This window comes from Dendrobates tinctorius, unplaced genomic scaffold (assembly GCF_039654945.1).
Source record: "Dendrobates tinctorius isolate UK_male_01 unplaced genomic scaffold, ASM3965494v1 ptg000250l, whole genome shotgun sequence".
In the NCBI taxonomy this organism is placed as follows: Eukaryota; Metazoa; Chordata; class Amphibia; order Anura; family Dendrobatidae; genus Dendrobates; species Dendrobates tinctorius.
In genome coordinates, this window is record NW_027361917.1 from 50768619 (window position 1) to 50791634 (window position 23016).

Here is a 23016-nt window from a genome sequence, read left to right on the forward strand (position 1 = left end):
TTTGTCAAAAGAAAAGTAGGGTGTTCCACATTACTGATAGCACAAAGGTTCTGGAAAAACGGTTTGGTACCACCTACCCCCCCAAAAAAAATTCAATGAAATCTACACTGCTTAATCAAAATGTCACTATCCATTTTTGGATCAGTGTCAGAGTCTGGATTCTCTGATATTAGTTTTTTTTACTTTCAGGTCATCGGGGGTTATATCAGTTTTTGCCCCCGGTGGTCGCTGGTGTTACTGCATGTTTAATTAGTCTGCTGGTGACCACTCCCACCTTCCTATATAAGGTCACCTGGTACACCAGCTAGGGCTTGGTTATACTGTTCATTTGGAAACCAACCGTGGTGAAGACTGGACCTACCTGGTGTAGAGGGGGTTCAGCTTATATGGAGCAGTGGTGCTGCTGCTGAAGAGAGGACCTATCAGGAGCAATGGTGCTTCAACTGAATGTTGTCAAGTGGCTAACTCTGCTGTCCAGGAGCATTGCAGCAGAGCAAGCTAAGTTTTGTTTTTTAGTTGCTTTAACCCCATGGTGTCCATTTTATCTTTCCTTTTGTGTTATTGGTGCAGTACACTTTTTTCCCTGTCTCACCTCCTGGGGAGGGGGTTGGGGGTTTAGCTCAGGGCTAAACAGAAGATAGGGACAGGTCGGAGACTTGGGCCTCACTACCATCAAGTGTACCCCCAAGTTAAGGAAAGTCAGGGCACCTCCTTAGCCTGAGGAGCAGTTCAGGGGCCCAGGTTCCACGTCTCCTGTTTTTTCCCTACTACCCCGTGACATTATTACCAACGGCCCATTTTTTTTCTGGTGAGCCAAGGTCCAAATGCAGACCTTTGTCCAATTGCTGCAGACCCTCACTGAGGAGCGTGGGGTGCTGCGTGGTGTGGTGGAGCAGCAGTTGCAGCAGTTGGGGGGGTTTGGGGCCTCAGCACAGTTGCAGGCTCATCCAGAACCCAAGTTACTCTCCCAGACAGGTTTTCTGGAGGGAGAGATAATTTTTTGTTTTTTTCAGGAGGCCTGGAAGCTACACTTCAGGCTCCACCCTCGTTCATTAGGTAGAGAGGAACAGCGGGTGGGATTCATCATATCCCTCCTTAAAGTGATCCCCAATCCTGGGCCTTCTCCCTGCCGGTCGATTCACCATCTCTACAGTTGGTGAACAAGTTTTTTGTGGCTTTGGCGAGTATGCCCCCTATTGTCCTTGCTAGGGAGGAGGACTCATTGGTGCAGTCGGACGAGCCCAAGGAGGTGGGAGGAGATGGTTCCCCAATTGTGTTGCCTGCGGTTCATCATGGTTTGGGGGCATGTTTTAGTTGTGGTCAGACTGGTCATTTTATCCGGGTCTGCCCGGCTCACGCCAAAACTTCCGTACCACCTAAGAAGCCGTGTCCCCCTGGTCCTGTGGAGGGAGGCGACCAGGGAGTGTATATTTCCTCCATTTTGCGCTCTCAGTGTACTTTGTCAGCAGTAGTGGTGGTTAGCAGGGTACCTGAGGGCATACCGGTGTTTGTGGACAGTGGAGCGGGAGTCAATCTGGTGGACGCTCACTTTGTCGAGACCCATGGCCTGAGGTGTAGGACACTGGCCAAACCCCTAAGCATCCAGGCCATTGACTCTGTCCCACTAAGCCAGGGGAGGTTGACCCAAGTCGTGGAAAATATACATCTGCGTATAGGGACTCATCATGTAGAGTCCCTGTCATGCTACGTCTTGAGGGAAATGCCATCACCTATCGTTTTAGGCCTCCCTTGGTCGGAAAAACACAACCTGGTCATTGATTGGCGGTCTAGGGAAGTAGGCAGATGGGATCAGTCGTGTGAGGGCTGCTGCCTGGGAGCTACTGTCTCTGCCGTCTTTCTACAACCATCCCCTTCTTCTCCAGTGGGGGCAGCAGAGGTGCTTCCAGGGAGTAGGGGCAAGTCTCAACCTTCGCCATTAGCCAACCCTGAGAGGTGGAGTCCTCGTAGGAGGAGGGGTCGGAGGAGGATGGTGGTTCCCTCTGTGAATTGCTGGGGTGTGAGTGTGGTGACACAGGGGGGTGCCTCTGTTATCAATTGCTGGAAGAGTTCAACGTCTTGTGGCAGACGTGTGTGTGGCAATAAACGTTCAGGTCCGGACCTGTGTGTGAACGAGTATGTATGGGTGTCCACCAAAAACATCCAGTGGAAGTGTGCTGCTGGAGTCTGGAGTTCTTGGGTGATCGGGCCGTATCGGGTGTCGGCCATCCTCGGCCCAGGGACTTACCAGCTGGAGCTACCCCCAGTAATGCATATACACAACTCATTCCCCAGGTCGGCGCTCTTGAGATTTGTGGTGCCTCCGGAGTGTACGTTGCCACTTCCATCTGCGCATGTTTGCCATGAACCTGAGAGTCAGTTGGTTGCTGAGGTGAACTCTGGTGGATCTAGGCATCCTCACCGTAAGTGGCTCTCTGGTGAGGTGCAGTGTTGAGGGTCCAGAGGCCCCTCATTGAAGGAGGGGTACTGTCACGATCCATTTTTGGATCTGTGTCAGTGTCTCGATTCTCTTAAATAAGCTTTTTTTCCTTTCAGGTCATCGGGGGTTAATATCAGTTTTTGCCCCCGGTGGCCGCTGGTGTTACTGCATGTTTAATTAGTCTGCTGGAGACCACTCCCACCTTCCTATATAAGGTCACCTGGTACACCAGCTAGGGGTTGGTAATACTGTTCATTTAGAAACCAACTGTGGTGAAGACTGGACCTACCTGGTGTAGAGGGGGTTCAGCTTATCTGGAGCAGTGGTGATGCTGCTGAAGAGAGGAGCTATCAGGAGCAGTGGTGCTTCAGCTGAATGTTGTCAAGTGGATAACTCTGTTGTCCAGGAGCATTGCAGCAGAGCAAGCTAAGTTCTGTTTTTTAGTTGCTTTAACCCCGAGGTGTCCGTTTTATTTTTCCTTTTGTGTTATTGGTGCAGTAGACTTTTTTCCCTGTCTCACCTCCTGGGGAGGGGGTGGGGGTTTAGCTCAGGGCTAAACAGGAGATAGGGACAGGTCAGAGACTTGGGCCTCACTACCATCAAGTGTACCCCCAAGTTAAGGAAAGTCAGGGCACCTCCTTAGCCTGAGGGGCAGTTCAGGGGCCCAGGTTCCACATCTCCTGTTTTTTCCCTTCTGGCCTGTGACACAAAATGTATCTTCTGATCCCCACTGTGCCTAAACTGCATGTTTTGCATTATGGTTGCAGGAAGAGCTCCATTGGCTATTTATGATAAGCATTTCCCCAGAAGCAAAAGCCAGGCACAAATGCATAGGGCACTAAGCTGGCATACTTGCATTTTTCACTCATCCTAATTTCTGAAAAACATCTGTTTATAATAGTCAATAAGACTCAACAAACATGTAGACGTAATTTCCAAAGTTGGGTCACTAACGAGGGGGAAATGTGCTATTCTGCTGCATTATGGGCCCACAAAAGGCATCTGAAAATTATTCCAAGAAAATCTTCATTACAAAAGTCAAATAGATCTCCTCCCTTCCATTTCATTTTCACCTATTAACCCTTTTAACATGAAAACTTTGGAGCTCAAATAAGATTTTAGTGTCATTTTTTATTTTTATGCCCCAATAGTATATAATTACATGAAGTGAAGGAAATTATTTCAAGCAAAATTAATTCATTGAGGAGTATATTTAGAATTGAGAGTCCTCAGTGGCTGATACCTTTTAATGGCTAACTGAAAAGATGGTAACACATTGCAAGCTTTCGAGACTACTCAGGTCTCTTCATCAGGCTAAACTAATACAACATCTATTAGCCTATATGCCTGATGAAGAGACCTGAGTAGTCTCTAAAGCTTGCAATGTGTTACCATCTTTTCAGTTAGCCATTAAAAGGTATCAACTACTAAGGACTCTCAATTCTAAATATTCTTCTATCTACTGGCTTACACGGTACAAAGATATATATCATTCATTGAGAAGTGTATTTTGTAAAATGGGGTCACCTCAGAGGCTCTGCAAATGGGCCATTAGGGACTTTGAAAATGTGATAAAGAATCCACAAAGCAATCCAGCAAAATTTGCACTTCAAAATGGTGCTCCTTGTATTCTGAGCTTTCAATCATTTCTGATCACATGTAGGCTATGGATGTGCCCAGAAGAAATTGCATTACAAATGATGGGATCCATTTTCTCCCATTGCATGCAGCTAAATAAAAAATGTGGAGATATAGCAATATTTTAGTGGATTTTTTCTTAATTTTATAACATTGGGACATGAAACAGAAAAAAAATTATACCTATAGGTTCAAATTCTCACTACCCTTTTCCAGACAAAATTGTGCCCCAAAAGTCAGATAGCGCTCTTTATCCTATTTATCTTCTAAGCCCTACGATGCAAACAGTAGTTTCTGACCTCATTTTGGGTTTTTCCACTTTCATAAGAAATTGGGTAACACTTTTTATTGAGTATTTACTCGTTCTACCCCATGTGAAAATGAAAAATTTGTGACAAAATAAATATTTTACTGTAAAAAAAACTTAAGTTTTAATATTCACGGCCCAATTTTATAAAATTCTATGAAACACCTGTGGATTCAAGATGCACATCAAATCCCTAGATGAAGTCTATGAGGGCTGAAGTTTTCAAAATGTGCGAACTTGTGAGTGCTTTTTTTTGCTGTCTTGCCACTTCAATAGCCTTACAAATGCTACAGGGCATTTGCAATGTAAATCGGCCAAAATTGTAATTCAAAAGTTAAATAGTACTCCTTACTATCAAAGCCCTGCCATGTTCTCAAACAGTAGCTTATGACCATATGTTGGATATTTCCACATTCAGGAGAAATTGGGCAACATATTTTATTGTCAACTTTCTCTGACTGTGCCATGTGAAAATTAAAAATTTGGGTCAAAATAAATATTTTAGTGTAAAAATGTATGTTTTCATTTTCACAGCCCAATCTTATAAAATTCTACTAAGCACCTATCTGTTTAACCCCTTTGTGACCACCAATACATCTTTTCACTGACCTGCGCTATAAGAGACTAGCATCCCCCAACGAGTGACAATGCAGCAACTATTGGTTGTACACTATAGCTGACATCTTGCTGAATCCGCCTCGATTGTGTTGATAAAGACTATAGTTGTTTAAACCCCTTAAATGCTGCTGTCAATAATGATTACAACATCTAGATGGTTAACAGAATGTGAGGGCTGCCTCTTTAACCCCCATCGGAACCCTGAGATCTTGATTGTGTGGTCCTAATGTTTGCCATAGCAATTCATGGCCAAATAATGGCCTTAAAGTCTGCCGGGCTACTGTGGCCTGTTCAGAAGTTATCAACATTTTGATTGTAAAAATACATTTCTTCATTCCTGTTATTCCACCGTGCATTAATTCCTGAAAAGCACCTGAAGGGTTTGTTCTGTCTCCGACATTTAATTCATAATCCCTGATTTGTTAATGTTTTCAGTGTTTTTGGCTCCATCTAGTGACCAGAGTCATAACCGCAGTGTTATTGTATTTTACTTTCACTTTCTAATCTTTTTTTCCCTCTGTCGCAATGTATTCTGGTAAGCTTTTGCAAAGGATTATGGTTAGTCTAGCCCCCATTTTCCCTCCAGTTCTCCATTTTCCCTCAGCCTGCATCCTGGAAGCATCTCATTTCTTTTCTCCCCTTGTGAGCGCATCGCTGGTATGTAATCACGCTTCCTGTATCTAATTTCTGTCCCATATTAGCCTGCTTAGTTAGTTTTCCCCTGCTCAGCTAGTAGTGCAGATGCTGATTTATAATGTATATATGTATTCCAATGTACCCCGTATTGACTGAGTGTATTTATATGTTTGCTTGTAGTTTCACCGAGCCAATATATCATCACGTTCAATAAAGCACAGATTCAACCTACAGTCTCCTTATTGGACCCCGGTATAGCGGTTTAGCTGCCTGTATAGCAACATGAAGTCTGCTTCATTTAGTTAGGACAGAACAGGGTTAATAAATCTCAAAGCAATTTTGAAAACATTCAGGGGTGCTGTTTTCAAAATGGTATCACTTTTGGTAGTTTCAAATATATAGGGACCCCCAAAGTCACTTCAAAACTGAACAGGTCTCCAAAAAATACATTTTGTAAATTTCCTCAAAAAAATGAAAAATTACTGGTACATTTTGAAACCTATTAAAATGTAAACAAAATAAAACCACATTTTACAAATAGTTCTGATGTAAAGCAGACATGTGGAGAAATGTTATTTATTAATGTTTTTCTGTGGTATGACTATCTGGATTAAAGGGATAATAATCATTAAAATTTGAAAATTGCTAATTTTTTAATTTTTTTTTAAATTTCTGATATTTTTATAAATAAGCACAGAAAATATCGATATAAATTTACCATTATCATAAAGTACAATGTGCCACGAAAAACAGTTTCAAAATCACTGGGATATGTTGAAGCATTCCAGAGTTATTACCAGACAACGTGACACTGGTCAGATTTCAAAAATTTTGCTCGGTCACTAAGGTTAACTTGCTCATCAAACCCATAGAGAAATTCATTAAAGAGGGTAGTTTAAAAATGTGATTATTTCTGGAGGTTTCCGCTGTTTTAGTACCTCAGGGGCATAGTGTCTACAATTTATTCCATGCAAAATTGTGCTCCAGAAGTTACATAGCACTCCTTCATAATGGACTCACCAAACCGGAAATTAAAAAGCTTATTTTTCTTTTTTTTCAAGCGATCTCATGGAAGAACATTACAATTAGAGATGGGTGAGCATGGTCACCCCAGCTTGACACTCGATTGAGCATTTGGGTGCTCGATTGAGTACCGAGCAGTGCCTACTATCACATGGTGCTCGAGTTTCTAATTTTAATCTGAGCCGCAGCATTGAAGCCAGGAAAATCTCTCTCGACTCTCTCCTTTGTCTCTTCTAACAAGTACTGTCTGGACAATTGCACACCTGCTTCATCTGTCTCACCCCGTCAAGTACAAGTCTCCCGGAAAAAATGCTTCTCAGCTCCATTGATGTACATTGTGCTCGGCACTTGAGTCGAGCACCCGAGAAGTCCGACTTGCTCAATTCGAGTACCGAGCGACCAAGCAGTTTACTGCTCACTCATCACTAATTACAATTAGTGTTGAGCATTCCGATACCACAAATATCGGGTATCGGCCGATATTCGCGGTATCGGAATTCCGATACTGAGTTCCGATACTTTTATCATATCGAATACCGGAATCGGAAGTTCCCATAATGCTATGAGCCAGTTTGATTTGATTCAGCCAATGAGGAATACTCAGAAGTGTGGGCACATCCTGTTAGGCATGTAGGCATGTTAACTAATGGCATGGCTGTGACTGGCTGCTGAAATGATGTAAGGATGCACTATAAAAGCCACCGCCGCCATTTAGGGTTCACTCTGCTGTGAATTCAGTTAGGGAAAGGCTGCTGTTCAAGACTCTGAGGGACAGTTAGAGATAGCGATTTGCTATATAATATTGTGCTTTATCCAGGCTACATTATCAATCACTGTAGCTTTCTTTTGCCTTGCAGCGCTGTTCACAGCTGTCTGCAAGGTCTGTGTGAGTGCAGCTCATGCTGTAGTGTGTCCTGCAGCCACCTCTGGTTGTAGGCCGCTCAGCGTGTGTCACTGCCTCATACATATTTATTTTTGTTTTATTGCTGCTTATTTTTCATTAATTCTCCTATTAGTGTGCATCCATCCATATCCATCTACATTGGTTGCAAACACTATAGGAGTAGACAGCGGAGCCTTTCTGCAGCCTTTCAGTGCTAGTGCCCAGTTCTCTGCACTGTTCACGGCTGTCTGTGAGGTCTCTGTGTGTGAGTGCAGCTCACATTGTAGTGTGTTCCTCAGCCACCTCTGGTTGTAGTCCGCTCAGCGTGCGTCACTGCCTCATACATAGTCCTTTTTTTGTTTTATTGCAGCTCATTTTTCCTGATTTTTTTCTCCTATTAGTGTGCTTCCATCCGTATCCATCTACATTGGTTGGTTGCAACACTATATAGGAGTAGATAGAGGAGCCTTTTTGCTGGCTTGTGCCCTGCAGCCGCAGCCAGATTAGTATTAGCCTATTTTTTGGAGCCTCATCTATTGCATTGTAGGTTACCTTCCTGCATTGTAATAGCTCCAAAAAGTATGTGATACTATCGCTTTCACATCTTTGGTCACATCCTTTTTGTTTTTTTGAAAAAAAAACACATAAATAAAGTTCACCAAACACTCCACTTGACAGTTGTGTAGGCCACATTAGCTCATATTAAAGTGTAGTCCACACACTTTATAAAATTAGTGTTTCTTATACCTGTTAGCAGCTGTTCAGGAAAAAGCACACACTGTACTTTTCTGCCTATCTTTATCAGTCGACCAAGATGAAGAAGGCAGGGAGTAAGGCATGTGGTCATGAGCGTGGAGTTGCAGCAGGGAGAGGACGTGGGGATTCAGCAGGGAGAGGACATGGGGATTCTGTGCCTGCTGCAGGCACCAGTGAGTCAGCATCCCCCACTTTTACCAGGCAACAGTCCTTTATGCGCAGCTTTGTAGGACCTCACCGTACCCCACTGCTGTGGGACGAACAAATTGAAGCCGTTGTCGAATGGATGGCAGCTAATGCATCGACTTCAATTACTTCCACATCCTCTCAGGGCCAGAGCACTGAAGAGCAACCATCTGTCTTTTCACCACCTGCCAAATTGCCCAGGCAGTCAGAGAGCCCTGGACAGGAGCCATCTCTACTTCTGTTCTCTGAATCTCTTGGCTTGGAAACAGGGGGCCAGCCAAGCAGCATTCTAGAATGTGAAGAAGAGGGAGTATCCAGTGATGCGCAACTGCTTTGTCCCTCTGAATCTGAAGAGACGGGTGGGCCAGTGCCTATGGTCAGCACACCTCAGTACGTATCAGATGATGAGACTCAGGTGCCACTTTCAGGTGCGTACTGTGCTGGCGAGACTACCCAGTAGAAGCAGGTGTTTGAAGAGGGGAGTGTAGATGATGAGGTCCTTGACCCATCATGGCATGAGGAACAGGAAGGTGGTGGGAGCAGCTCTGAGGAAGAGATTCCCCAAATGGCCAAAACAGGAGGGAGAGGGAGGGGGCAGACTTGGTTGCCTGTAGCCTCCACTTCGGCACCCGTTAGGAGCATTCCTCTTCCAAAACCCAAAATGGGCGCTCCCAGAACTTGCAGTGCGTGGTCCTTTTTTGACACAGTTGCAGATGATATTTGCTTTGTCAAATGCAAGCTGTGTAATCAGAAAGTCAAAAGAGGGAAAAGTGTCAGCAACCTGAATACCACAAATATGTGGAAGCATGTGCGGACCAAGCACGTGGTGGAGTTACAAAGACACACTGAAGACGTAGGCCAACCTACAGCACCACCTACCACCTCTTCAGCTCGTGTTGTAGCCTCTTCCTCCAGCTCACACACAGCTGATTCAGCTTCCTCACAGGATCGCCATGGAAGAACCTCTGGAACTGTTGTCTAGAGACTTAGTGACATTCCACCCACAGCACTACGTTCCCTGTCATCCTCACACTCCCAGGCCACTCTACAGCCATCGGTAGCACAGGCATGGGAGAAAAGGCGGCCATACTCGGCAAACCATCCCCGAGCACAGGCTCTGAATGCTGGCATTGCAAAACTACTGGCCCTTGAAATGCTCTCATTCAGGCTGGTGGAGACTGACACCTTCCGTAACTTCATGGCATTGGCAGTCTCACAATACACCGTGCCCAGCCGCTTTTAATTCAGCAGGCAAGCCGTCCCTGCCCTGAGCATGTGGAGGGAAAAATTAAACATGTGCTACTAAACGCCATCAGTAGCAAGGTCCACCTGACCGCCTATGCGTGGACCAGTAAGCATGGACAGGGATGATACCTTTCCCTCACTGCCCATTGGGTCAATGTTGTGGAGCCAGGTACAGATCTTGAGAGTGGCGCTGTACGTGTTCTGCCAACTCCAAGGATTGCAGGAATCCAGTCTGCACACATTGACTCCTCCTCATACTCCAGTTCCTCTGAATCAGCGCTGCAGGAGCCTGTTACGACCGATATGAGCACAGCCGTGGCCAAACGTCAACAGGCCATACTGAAATTAATTTCTTTGGGGAATCAAAGCCACACAGCGCAGGAGCTCTGGAATGCTATCAAGCTGGAGAGCGACGTGTGGTTTGTGCCAGCGAATCTCCAGCCAGGCTTGGTAGTGTGTGACCATGGCCGAAATCTGGTGGCAGCTCTGGGCCTAGGCAACCTCACTCACATCCCATGTCTGGCACATGTGCTCAACTTGGTCATGCAGAGCTTTCTGAGGGACTATCCGGATCTTGATGAACTGCTGCACAAGGTCCGCATAGAGTGCGCTCACTTGCGGCGTTCCAGCATGGCAAGATCGCGCATTGCAGCTCTGAAGCGCCGATTCCGCCTTCCGGAACATCGCATCATATGTGACCTACCCACCAGGTGGAATTCAACGTTACATATGTTGGAGCGGTTGTGTGAGCAGCAGGCAGCAGTAATGGAGCACCAGCTGCATCAGGCGCAAACCAGTCGCACTGTGCACCGGTCACACTTCAGCACCACTGAGTGGGCCTCTATGAAGGACATCTGCCACGTTTTGCGTGCCTTCGATGATTCCACGCGGATGGCGAGTGCAGATGTTGCACTAGTCAGCATGACTGTCCCCCTTATCTGCCTGCTTCAAAAAACACTGCAAGCACTAAGGGAGGAGGTTTTGGAAGAGGTGGAGGATGAGGAGTCACAAATGCCATCTGCTTCTGGACAGTCTGCGCAGCATGGTTCCTCACAAAGACCTAGGCAGGGGACACTTTGTGAGGAGGATGAGGGGGAGTCAATGAAGGAGGAAGACATCTCTGTAGAGGAGGGAGGTACACAATGCTCTCGTAGTCAGTATGTAGAGCGAGGGTGGGGTGATGCAGAGCAGGCAGAGATGACGCCTCAAGCAGGGGACAGCGTTTCTTGGGCAGTTGGGAGTCTGCAGCACATGGTTGATTTCATGCTGCAGTGCCTGAGAAACGACAGCCGCATCGCCCACATTCTCAACACGGCTGATTATTGGGTGTACACCCTCCTAGATCCTCGCTACCGGGACAACTTACAAAGCCTCATAACACCGTTGAACCGGGAGCATAAAATGCGGGAGTACCAAGACACACTGGTGCATTCCATCATGTTCTCCATTCCACCCGAGAGCAGTGCTGCTAGTGCTTTACAAAGCAGCTCTGTGCGTCGAGGCAGTGGAGGAAGCGCTGCACAAAGAGGGAGCAGAGGCAGCACCTCAGCACAAGGCAAGACCAGAATGGCCCGCCACAAATATCTACACCATCACAGACGGCTCCAGTCAGCAGGAGGCAATGTTTCCGTCAGATGGTGACAGACTACATGTCTTGCCCTGTCAGTGTACTCCCAGACGGCTCTTTCTCCTTCAAGTTTTGGGTCTCTAAGCTGGATACATGGCCAGAGCTTAGCCAATATGCATTGGAGGTGCTGGCTTGCCCTGCTGCTAGTGTATTATCGGAACGCGTCTTTAGTGCCGCAGGTGGTGTACTAACAGACCATCGCATGTGACTATCCTCCGATAACATTGACTGGCTTACGTTTCTGAAAATGAACAAGGCCTGGATCTCGCCGGAATTTGCCAGTCCTCTTCCAGAATAAATAATTGGTTGGCAACAGTATCCAGGTCTCCTGTTGTGTTCATGTTTCTACCACCTGAACTGTAATCCCTGGGTTCCAACACCGCCAGTTGTTGCTCAGAAGTGCCGTCTGCACAGAGAAAAACACTAGCTCCTGTGTTAGTGGGGTTCAGTAACGCCAGCTGCTCCTCTGCTGTGTGTCCAGCAAAGTCTCCTGCTGCCTCCACGTTCAAACTACATCAGATATAAAACTTGCTCCAAGTAGGCCTCAGCCTACTCCATGATTGACCCTGGGCTCCAACACTGCCAGTTGCTGCTCAGAAGTGCCGTCTGCACAGAGAAAAACACATGCTCCAGTGTTAGAGGTGTTCAGTAATGCCAGCTGCTCCCCTGCTGTGTGTCCGTCTATATCTCCTGCTCCCTCCACATTCAAACTACATCAGATTTTACACTTGCTCCAAGTAGGCCTCAGCCTTCTCCATGATTGACCCTGGGCTCCAACACTGCCAGTTGCTGCTCAGAAGTGCCGTCTGTACAGAGAAAAACATATGCTCCGGTGTTAGTGGGGTTCAGTAACGCCAGCTGCTCCCCTGCTGTGTGTCCGGCAGTATCTCCTGCTCCCTCCACATTCAAACTACATCAGATTTTACACTTGCTCCAAGTAGGCCTCAGTCTACTCCATGAATGACCCTGGGCTCCAACACCGCCAGTTGTTGCTCAGAAGTGCCGTCTGCACAGAGAAAAACACTAGCTCCTGTGTTAGTGGGGTTCAGTAACGCCAGCTGCTCCCCTGCTGTGTATCCGGCAATGTCTACTGCTGCCTCCACATTCACACTACTACTGATTTCAAACGTGCTCCAATTAGGCCTCTGGCTCCACTCTGTCTCTGGTATTTACCCTGGCCTCCAACACCGCCAGTTGCTGCTCAGAAGTGCCGTCTGCACAATCAACACTTGTTCCTGTGTTACTGGGGTTCAGTAACGTCAGCTGATCCCCTGATGTGTGTCTGGCAATGTCTCCTGCTCTGTCCACATTCCCACTACTAGGGAGTCGATGGTGCCTGCAGTTTATGGGCTTCCTATGTGGGCTGCAGGATCTGGCAACAAAGGCTGGTTCCGTAGTGCCAATAGGACAAGCATCCCCTGTAGGACTTTGGGTTTCGGTAACTGCGGCCGGCTCGCGGTGTTGAAACTTTGTTTTTCATGGGTACCTTCTGCTACCCATCCGGGTTCCAGTACCGTCAGCTGGTTCTCGGCAGTGCCTTTAGCTTAGATGCCTCCTTCTTGGTATTCGAGTTCCAGCAACGTCTGCTGGTCCTTGGTAGTGCTTTCTATCACAGGTACCTCCTGCTTAGTAATCAGGTTCCAGCACCGTCAGCCGGTCCTCGGTAGTGCCTTTGGCTCTTGTTCCTTCTGCTGCCCCTCCGGGTTCCAGCACCGTCAGCTGGTTCTCGGCAGTGTCTTTGGCATGGGTACTCCCTCCTTCCCAGCCTGGTTCCAGCATGCCTGCTGTTTCTGGGTAGTGTCAATGTCACTTTCCCACCAATACGTTGTCCTGTCGTGTTGCGGTCGGGTTAGCCGAGTCTATGGTGCCTGCAGTTTATGGGCTTCCTATGTGGGTTGCGGGATCTGGCAACAAAGGCTGGTTCCGTAGTGCCAATAGGACAAGCACCCCCTGTAGGACTGTGGGTTTTGGTAACTGCGGCCGGCTCGCGGCCTTGCAACTTTGTTTTTCATGGGTACCTTCTGCTACCCATCCGGGTTCCAGTACCATCAGATGGTTCTCGGCAGTGCCTTTGGCTTAGGTGCCTCCTTCTCGGTATCCGAGTTCCAGCAACGTCTGCTGGTCCATGGTTGTGCTTTCTAGCACAGGTACCTCCTGCTTAGTAACCAGGTTCCAGCACCGTCAGCTGGTCCTCAGTAGTAACATTGGCTCTTGTTCCTTCTGCTGCCCCTCCGGGTTCCAGCACCGTCAGCTGGTCCTTGGTAGTTCCATTGGTTCTTGCAGCTTCTGCTACCCATCCGGGTTCCTGCACCGTCAGCTGGTTCTCGGCAGTGCCTTTGGCTTATGTGCCTTCTTCTCGGTATCCGAGTGCCAGCAACGTCTGCTGGTCCTTGGTAGTGCTTTCTAGCACAGGTACCTCCTGCTTAGTAACCAGGTTCCAGCACCGTCAGCTGGTCCTTGGCAGTGCCATTGGCTCTTGTTCCTTCTGCTGCCCCTCCGGGTTCCAGCACCGTCAGCTGGTCCTCGGTAATGCCATTGGCTTTTGTTCCTTCTGCTACCCATCTGGGTTCCAGTACCGTCAGCTGGTTCTCGGCAGTTCCTCAGCCTTCTTGTACCTTCTGCTACATTTCCAAGTTCAAGCTTTTGGAAATGGTTTTTGGTTATCACTCTGGATCTCCCTGACGACAACTCTGAAGACGACAACCCTGAAGACCATCCCGAAGAAGACGACGGCCACGAAAACGATGACCCTGAAGGTGACGACCCGGAAGACCACCCCGATGAAGACCAAAAAAATGACCCTGAAGAAGATGACCAAGAGGACAAAGAACATGAAGACAACCACCAAGATAAAGAACAACAAGAGACAGAATACCAAGAAGCAGAAAAACAAAAAGCAGAAGAACAAAAAGCAGAAGAACATTAAGCATAAGACTAAAAATCAGAGCAAAGATATTATCTAAATTATAAGTAGAAGAAGACTAAGCAGTGTATGGGGGTGAGTCCGTTCCTCCTCGTGGTGCCCCTGGAAAATGCCTGCTGCTGCAGGCCAAACTGAACGCGGACAAATCCTGTTGTAAATCTTTTGTGACAGGCAGAACAGAAGGTGTAATCTTCAAACGTTTATAGATAACAACTACAGGAATGACTGTCACAAATAAGAATATGATGAAGAAGAAGAATAGGAAGAAGATGAAGAAGTAGAATATGAAGAAGAATAATAGTTGAATAAGAAGAATATGAAGAATGTAAAAAAAAAGAATAATAAAAGGTGAAGAAGAAGAAGATGAATAAGGTGAAGAAGTTGATGAAAAAGATGCTGCTGCTGCTGAGGATCAGGAAGGAGAAAGTGTGGGAGAAGTAAAAAAGAAGGTGAAGAACATGGAAGTAGTGAAACATACATATCTGACAAAATATAAAAAAGGTTAACATAGTCAATATCTTTGTAACTCCGAACGTCTTTTAAAAAAAGATTTATTCCTGCTATTCCATTTGATTGGGCTAAACCTCTATGCCTTTAATGTCTCCTCCACCTCCCCCAATACATTCTACATTATTATTAGTTGTTTTTCTTCATGTAGAATTAACCTACAAGGAAAGAAAGGGTTTTTTTTAATTCCGATATTTCTGTCCCATTGACTTGCATTGGTTTCCGGTATCGGAATCGGCGATATCCGATACTTTTTGGGTATCGGTCCGATCCAATCCGATCCGATATTTCACGATATCGGATGATATCGCTCAACAGTAATTACAATCCTTCTTTCTCCAACATGAAATGACTCTACAAAGAACAATAGAATATATTTACTACGCACCAAGGTAGAACTTGGTTAAGTGACTAAAATAAATCAACCTTAGTATTGAGTTATTCATAAAGTTAAATGCAAAATAAAGTTTCTGATTGTGTAAGACAGAAGTCACTTTCTATACAAAATACACATGGCATTTAAATACTCAAAGAAGGTAATACAATGTGTTTTACATAGTAAAGCAGTAAAAATCATGATGAAAGTTATTTCCAAGATGGATTAGCTTAAACGAAGGGCATTTAATAATTAAGCAATTGAGGTCTAACACACACCATTCAAAGAAAGAACATTTTAACAATGATAAACAAATAAGCTAAAACTGGAGCAAACCCAAAGGCAACTTGTGTCTCGGAGAAAAGGTCATCAAAGAAGGATTAAACAAAGCAGACAATTACTGAAGCAGAGAAGTTTCAGCTTTTGCCTGTGCAGCTGTTGTTTTGTTAGATAACATTATGGCACATTATTACTTGGAACACACATAAGGTGCATTGCTTTTTAGTTAGCCACAGATACCTTGACTTAAACCACTAAGTCAAGTATCATGAGCTTACCTGGCAGAAATCAACTGGTAATAACACAATAGCGTAGCTGACAAAGCACTTCTGGCGTCACAACTTTTTATATGCTTATCTGACTTAAAAAACATTATAGATCAAAGGAATGGTAAAAACATAAAATAATGTATACTTTTATTGCCATTTCACTCCTCCACTAGTGATTTTTTTGTAATTTTTCAAAATATTATTGTGATTCTTCTGGTTATCAGCGCACGCATGGGCCAGCTAAGGGGCCAGAGTTTTGATGCTTGCAAGCATCCGGCACATGCACACTGACTATTGTGGGCTATGGATGTAGAAAGCACGGCACTCAGGAATAGCTTGGTTGTTGGTGCTCAAGTCGGGTATCCAACCCATCAATTCAGTGTAAAAATAATCTTGGCACTCAATGTGTGAAACATTCAGATTCCTTTATTTCGTGCATCCAGACAGAAAAGTCTGTCTGGATTCATGAAATAAAAGAATCTGAATGTTTCACACATTGAGTGCCAAGATTATTTTTATACTGTATTGTGGGCTACTTCTGCCCTTCCTAGTTCACGTCCCTTGGGACAAATAGCACACATGCTCATCAGTTAAGGGGCTGACACTTGGCTTCCTGTTGGCGATGTGCGGCATAGTTCCGTAATACTATCATTCACCACACCACCACCGGTTTGTACTTTATATTGATTATTGCTACATGTATTTAAGACTGCTGAGTGCACATGGACTCACCTCCCCTGATGAAGCTGAAGCTGTGCTAGACACAGCAATACACATGGGGTTTATCCTTACCTGTCTTACCCTACAGAATGTTTTCTATTATCTGACATCTCACTATCTCTTACCTGCAGGTGATCTTTTCATACTGCTTTCTGTTTCCTACCTCGTTCTTATTGTATGACATCCTTGAGGGACATATGGTCAGTGGTATCTTACCTTAAGGCCTTATTACATGGTTATCGTCCCTAGTTATAAGCGAGCCGGCTGTACCATCTTCACCTGGGTATTGAGGCTATTTTCTGTCAAATGTCAGACATCTCCTCAGATGTATCATATCCTGGGGTTCTTTTGTTCCCCTAGGTGCCAGATGGCACGATTTATGTATTACTTGCTTGCAAAACATAGGTAATTCTGTACCATTGCTGCTGATAGACTTTTCATACTATGCACTTTGTGTGTAATATTTTCTGCTTTATTTATGCTACTGGATTGGTATAATGGGATCTAGTAGGGTTTTTGATGATTTTAAATGTTTTTAAATGTCTGTCCAAATTTTCCTCAAAAAATAATTTTTCATGAATATTTAGGTGTGCACATTGCTTTGTTGTCCCCTTTCCTCCTTCTTTTTTCACTATAGCCAATTGACTACATTATATAGCACCCTTTCAGTCATTGTAGAACATTACTTAGGCCCAAACACAAACCCTGGGCCACCCCCAGCCTAAAAATAGCAGCCCACAGTGTTGTGAATTCTCTCTCTGGCTTCCCTCTGGTGATTACTGAAGGTAGTGGAGCTGGTCAGATTGACAGAGGGGTTGCGAGTTCTCTTTCTGGACTCCCTCTGGTGGTCACTGGAGGTAGTGGAGCTGATCTGATTGACAGAGGCTTGGACGATTGGAGATCTGGGGTTTCTGATTGGGATTTAAGATAGCTGACTCCCTCTATCCCTGCTGGTGATTTTCTTCCTGTCCCTTCTGAGGTCTGATGTCTCCTGCTCTTTCCCTGCATGTTCAGCTAAGTGGTTCATTTGTTATTCTGTTTGCATTTGATCTGGTTTTGTTTATCTCTGCTTTGTGCGGGTCAGTCATCTCCAGCTGGGACTGTGCTGAATCACCGCCCATATGTTACTGCATGTGCCAGTTTGTTTTGTCCCCTGTTATATTGGTCTCTTTTTCCTTTGCTTTCAGAATATACCAGAGTGCTGATATAGTGGGGGCGAAGTCGTGCGACTTCAGTGTTTTTTATGCATCAGACGTGTTGGACTTTTTGCAGGTTTTTTTGCGTGATTGCAGACAGTGTCTTTCCTTTCCTGTCCTGTCTAGTCAGTGTAGGCCCCATCGTTTGCTCAGTCTATTTTTCTGCCTGCGCTTGTGTTTTCATCTTGTCTCACCGACAATATATGTTTGGGGGCTATCTATTCCTTTGGGGTCTGCTCCGGGGCAGTTTAGATTTCCCCTTTCTTTTTTTAGGCTTTCTTTTTTTAGGCTTAGCTGTGCCGAGGCGTCTAAGATCATCGTAGGCACGCTCCACGGCTACTGCTAGTTGTGTGGACAGGATCAGAGGTCTGTATCCGCTTAGTTACCAACCGCTCTGGTTTTCTGTGGCTTAGCTTGGGCCTGCTATCCTCCTCGGTGCCCATTCATAACACCGCAGCCATTCAGAAGAGATGCATCTATTAGATGTGCCAATTCTGGCGCTTTGCTCGGCTCTTCCCACTTGCCCTCATATTTCTGGGGTTGATGTCACCTTTGCATTATCAAATATAGAGGGTCCTCACACATTTTTTTTAAATAAATAATTTTAAATATAATATTAAATATAATTATACATATAATTTTAAATATAATATTAAAATAATTTTAAAAAAATGGCGTGAGGTTTCCCCCCTTTTTTTGACAACCAGCCAAGCTAAAGCAGACAGGTGAGGGCTGGTATTCTCAGGTTGGTAAGGGGCCATATATATTGCCCCCAGCCTAAAAATAGCAGCCCACAGGTACTCTAGAAAAGGCACATTTATTAGATGCATCAATTGTGGAACTTTGCCTGGCTCTTAATATTTGTGGGGTTGATTTCAGCTATTATACGGCCGCTGACATCAATCCCACGGCTTAGTAATGTAGAGTCATCTATAAGATCTGCACTGATAGAAGGATTCATAACAATCATATGGTAAAATGAATGGGGTTGTTGTTAAACCCTATAACTTGTCTTGGAAATAACAAGCTTTCACACAGCTATATCGACAAAAAAATTAAAAAAGCTGTGACTCTTGGAAGAAAGGAAAGAAAAACAAAATATGTATATAGAATTTTGTATATAATAGACAAATATGCAAAAATATAAAGGAATTCAAATATTTTTTGAGTTGCTGTGTGGCCTTGAAGTCGCAAAAGTACTTATTGATTGATACACATGTGCTTCCTGCTTGACATCTTTTTTTTCAGATGAAACAGCAACTTTATTCATGTAATGATCATGTAATGATGCATTTGCTATACTCATTGATTGGTTGCAGCAATGATGTGAGCTGTGGATGTGAATAAACATGAGTAATAAACAGAGATGAACTTACCATTTGATATCTGAATTCACCGGCTTTGTCGAATTTCCCCCTGTAAAAATTAGATTTATGTCAAATACATTTTCAGCAAATTGCAATACTGGAAAGCTTCTGGCTGCTGAGAAAATATATGAGTAACATGTAAATAGAGAGAAAAAAATCACATACATTTCATTTCAATATGATCTATATAATCCACTTATGCAATGAATCTGGAAATGAAGTTCAACTCTGCAGTACAGACTGCCATTTCTGCATCTGGCTATGCTCCAGTGTGACACGCTGATCTCTGAATCTGGGTAGACGGAGAAACCTGACTATCCATTCAATAAACTAGGAAGTGATGTCATTATGGAAAGTCTACATCATTAGACCACTCTCTATTGATTCAGCAAAGTGAAAAATGACGACAGACCGCCAGCTCCCCGCTTTCCTCGATGTCTGGAGGTGACTCACATATGCAACCAGAGATTGTAACGTGCACGTGGCACAGTGAGGAGCAGGTGACTAGGCCAGAGCCTCTTGGCCAGGTACCTGTATACACCGCGGAGTGTAGCCTCATTCTAGCGGTCCCTCGTACTGGACTGAGCACAGTGTTTGGCGTTCGAGAGTGTGAGAATTTCCCACAACTTTCAAGGACTCTTCACCCGCTCCCTGGACTGGAACCCCATCCTCTACAGACACCTTCGAGATGACACGTGCCCCTGTTATCAGTGCCACTGTGGGAGAACCGAGACGCTGCAATCAAGAAGACTACAGACTGATAAGTTTGTTCTTTTCCTTCCTATTGAACTCTCGTTCGTTCCAGCCCATCCCTGTCCAAACTCCCAGTTCTGCCCTTCTTCCTAACACACCCTTATTTCCTCACTCCCTGCGTGGAGTATACATGTTGTGAAAAAACCTTGTTAACTCTTGATCTGTCTCCTGTCCATGATGACACCCCAGTTCCGGTGGGGAAGGTCCAGAGTGGGGAGGTGTCCGCAACCATGGTGACTGCACCACAATGGGTAGAAGAATTGCAAAAGGAGATACAACAGATACGCGAAGAGTTGGCTGATTCAAAGAAAGTACCCATAGTAGCTGCAAGCCCACCTGTAAATCAGCGTGAGCCTGCCCCCCGCTGTGAGATGAGAATGTCCCGCAGAGAAGGACCCCCCACGTGTTATAACTTTGGAGAAGTAGGACACATAGACCTGTGGTGCACCCGACTGGGTAGGCCTATCCAGCGCCGTCCGTTAAACTAGGGGGCTCCGAACCTGAGGGATGCCGCCCGCAGACTGTACCATTAAAAAGGACTACTAGAAGTCCCGCAAACCTTGTTTCCATGTGCCCCCTCATCTGGGCAGAGATGAATGGTTGAGCTGTACGTTGCCTGGTCGATACGGGCTCACAAGTGACCACAATGCCCGAAGCATAATTACGCCGGCACTTTACTGAAGCGATGCGGCCTGAATGGGGACCGGTGATCAAGCTCATGGCCGCCAACCAACCGCCCATCCTTGTCACAGGGGTGGTCTGGATGAATATAGTGGTCTGTGCCAAAGATTTAGGGCAGAAAGTGTGAGACTTTTGGAGGTACTCCTGGAGTGGACCCGCTGGACCGTGGCAACGAACCTCCCACGGGCGAGCTGACCAGGTGGACCACTCCCTATAGAGAGAGCGTTAGGGACAGACCCACGGGAGACTATCACCATGGCAGCTGGTACCCAGGGAAAGGACTCAGGAGTCACAGCGGGAGACCGGAGAGGCTGGCGGAGGACCACACAAGGACAGGAACACGGATGGCGGGCAGGACTGGAAACACGGACGAGGCAGCAGGGTCAAGGCACGGGCTGGAGGACACAGAACAAGACAGGACAGAACCACGGACAGCCAGGCACTAGGAGAGAGAAAAACGGAGAGAGCGAATAAGATACAGGCACGGGGAGCAGAAGCTGCAGGCAGGGACAAGCGCAGCAGGACATGGGGCCAGAATCACTTGTTAAGCACAAATGACAATCAGGCACCATCAGGAGGAAGAGGCGGCCTGATATGGGAATGTGCCTAAGGACTTCCGGGTGATGACCCCCACAGGGCAGAGTGACAGGAGCGCGCGCCCTCAGGAAGGATGGAGTGCGTGTGTGCTCCTAAAGACAGTGTGAGTGCGCGCCCGTTGGGAAGCAGAAAGCAGAGCGGGAGCGCGCGCCCGTCGGGGAGCAGGAGACAAAGCGGGAGCGCGCGATGCGTAAGTGTGCTGGGGAGCGGCGGTAAGGCCGGCGGCGGCTGCGGCAGTGGTGTGAGAGCCGGCGGCAGCGACCGTGGCGTGACAGAAAGGAGTGGTTCTGACAGCTGGAGAGGTGAGTAATGAACATACTGTCACTTTAAGCATGAATGTGTTGAGAGAGTTGGGAAGTCTTCTTATCAATAATTCCCCAGACAGGTTCCTTAAACAATGGAGTACCCACAGACCCCAGAGGAGAGTTTTCTAGCAACTGATTAGGGCGGCACAAGCTCAAGAGACCTTCAGCGGTGGAAAATCACTGGGAAAAGTAATTGCCCCAACTTCAATCTACAGAGTCCTATCGCCTTGTCAAACAGTGCTTACCCTGCCCGTCCGAGCATGTACCCCCCTGGGAGGCATAGAGGTTCAGATCAAGCTGAGTAATGCTGACCAGTTACCATCGGAAATACTGGTGGTGCGGATGTTAGCTACGGAGCGTGACAGAGCGGTTCTTGTGCGTTGTCTGAATTTGGGGGAAAAGGATGTCACACTACCCCCTAGAAGTGAAGTGGCTCACGTCCTGGGTATGCCAGAAGAGTTGATATCACCACAGGCTGTACAGCTGACTGTCAAACAGGGGGATCCTTGGATGATGATCGTGGGCACTGCTTTGTCACCCGACCCATGACATTTGAAGGAGAGACCCTGAATCCTGGAACAGATAAGAGCTGAGCTGACTGAACTCACACCGCAGCAGGTACAGCAGGTGGAGGCTTTGTTGGGAAGATACCATGGTGTGTTCGCGAGACACGAAGATGATTTTGGGTGCACGACAGCAATCACACATGAGATTCCAACTGGAGGTGCTCCGCCTTTAAGAGAAGTTACCACCAAATTCCTCCCCAAATGTACCAGGAAGTGAAAGGCATGCTGACCCAGATGTTACAGAAGGGGGTAATTTGAGAGTCAGAGCCCCTGGGCTGCCCCCATCGTGCTGGTGTGAAAAAAGGATGGGATATTACGTTTCTTTGTGGATTACCGCAAACTTACCGCTTGTACGGTACAGGATTCTTATCCACTGCTGAGGATTGAGGAGACCCTGTCCACTCTGGGAAATGCAAAATACTTTTCCACGTTGGACCTCGCCAGTGGCTACTGGCTAGTGCCGATGGCCGAGCAAGACCGAGCCAAAACAGTCTTTGTACTCCCCATGGGGTTATTCGAGTTTGATCGGATGCCATTCGGACTGGCAAACGCCCCAAGTACATTTCAGTGACTCATGGAGAGGTGTTTGGGAGATTTGAACTTCGAGGCCACTCTGATCTATCTGGATGACATAATTGTCTTTGCTCCCTCGTTTGAAGAACATCTTCGGAGATTGGAACAGGTGTTAAGTCATCTACAATAGCATTGTCTAAAAGTAAAGACTCAAAACTGTAATCTGTTTCGCACTAAAATTGAGTATCTGGGACAAACTGTCTCTGCAGAAGGAGTGAGGCCATCTCGTGAAAAGATTGCTGTGGCACAAGATTCGTCTACCCCGAAAACCGTGAAAGACGTGTGGGCCTTCCTAGAACTTTACCTGCATTGTGAATCCGCTGCTGGAACTATTGAAGGGGTACTGTTTAGCGCTAGAAACAAATCTGTACAATGGGGTGAGCGACAAGAAGAAGTGTTTCAAGCCCTGAAATTGGCCTTGACAGAGGCACCAGTGCTAGCCTATGCCGACTTTACACTGCCGCTCATTCTACTTTACACAGCTGTCTTAACTGAGCCAGTTCTTGGTCTTCCTGTCGTATCCGGACCCACACACAAGGCGTCGTCAG